This window comes from Manis javanica, chromosome 10, assembly GCF_040802235.1.
Source record: "Manis javanica isolate MJ-LG chromosome 10, MJ_LKY, whole genome shotgun sequence".
Lineage (NCBI taxonomy): Eukaryota > Metazoa > Chordata > Mammalia > Pholidota > Manidae > Manis > Manis javanica.
The window spans coordinates 35,795,483-35,797,176 of NC_133165.1; the positions used below are offsets into that span (position 1 = coordinate 35,795,483).

At 45.7% G+C, this 1,694-nt stretch overlaps 1 pseudogene; it reads right to left on the reverse strand.

Moving 5' to 3' along the window:
• Window positions 1–643: 643 nt before the first annotated feature.
• Window positions 644–1,134, reverse strand: LOC118969206 (cytochrome c oxidase subunit NDUFA4 pseudogene; annotated as a pseudogene).
• Between the last annotated feature and the right edge of the window lie 560 nt (window positions 1,135–1,694).

The following is a 1,694-nucleotide window of genomic DNA, read 5'->3' on the forward strand; positions in this document are numbered from 1 at the left end:
ACAGCCATCTGAGGACAGGGGTCTGGAAGAGTACGGGGGAGCATAATGGAGCTGTAATGAGGAGTTTGGCCCAAAACTCACAAACCCCTGACATGGTTGACAGTGCTGCCATGAAACTCACCCACCAGCCTCCTGAGGGCACTGAGGGCAGGAGCTGGATTTTATTCTTGGGCAGAGCCTTACTCATAAATAGCAGTCATTGCTCCCAGTAGCTTCCTGGACAATAGTGACATGACTCAGTGCAAATGTTTCAGGTTGGGATGTTCCCTCCTTTTCTAGAATTCCAGGGGAAATGTGACTCCCTTGTTCAGGCATCAGGAAGACCTACATCCCAGGAAGGCAGAGGTGAGGTGAGAAAGGGGCAGAGTGAGGGGAGGGATGGAGCATTCTGGAGGAACACAAGAGGAAAAGCTTTGAAATCAAGTGCTGACTTCTCTCTCCTCTCAAAGAATATTGAGTAATCTGATCAGGTAAAATTTTCTTTTTTCAAATTCAGATATTTATTAATCAGCATAAATCCCAGCACAATACACCAACATGATTTCATGCATTTAGAGGGGAAATATTTCCTGGTTAAGTGGAAAATTGCACAGGTGGTTTCAGGAAGACCTTTGTTCTAATCAGCTCTATAGTGAGATTTCATTTAGAAGTCTGCACCTTCTTTCTTTGGTTTGCTGTAATCTGCATTCATTGAGTAGAACCTATATTAATCATTGGGACCCAGTTTGTTCCAGGTTATTCCTGGGTTGTTTCTCTCACAGTTGACATCTGGATTGAACTGTGCCAGGTATGCCAGGTACAAGATGTACAGTGCAGGTCCAATACGTCAAGCTCCAATAAATACAAAAGGGCTATCAAGCTTGGATATTTCTTGGCCTGACTGATGATCTGACAGAGCTTGGTTGTGGAAGAGCCTGTGTCCAGCGGGAGAGAACAAATCTACAGGGCTTGGGACTAAGTAGTCTCTGCCACTCAGGTAAGATTAGCTTCTAGTCCAGCAAACTCTTGGGTTCCAACTATGTGCCAATCCCAGGCAAGGGGGTTACACTCTTCAGATTCTCATTTAGTCCTGCCAACATCACATGCAATGATGGAGGCCTAATAGAAAAAAACCCTACCAGGAACCCCCTCCATTATTCATCGATAGAAATTTGGTAATAACATTAAAGATGGGCCAAGTGGTGTATCCAGGCTTTTCCAGGTGAGTTGTTTTTGTTCCTTTTTGGACTGACTCAGAGGTTTCCCAAATGCGCTTTGCAGATGTAGAGCTGCACAGGGTGGCACACACAAAACTGGGCAAACTAGTGCAAAGGCTGACCTATTGGGGAACATCTCTGAACTTGTTTTCTTATTCTAAAAATTTTTATCTAGTGAAGAGCTGGGACCCAAGGGCAGGGAAAGGTTAAAGGGTATGGAAGGGTGGGATCCTGAAGGGTGCAGGATGAAGGGTGAGAGTCCATGCTGGGAGGAGACCCTCCATGGTGCAGATGCTGGATGGAGGGGCCTGGTAGCCAATACCCACCCTCTGTTTCCACCCACCCCCACTGGATTCTGCTCTGATAGCTCAAGCCTTGGGTAGTAAGGAAAGGTCCACATTTCAGGGCCAAGAGAATAAGAGAGCTGGAAAAAAATGGTGACAAGATTATCTGAATCAGCAAGTCAGGCAAGTGGTGACAAAGGACAATGTTGATATG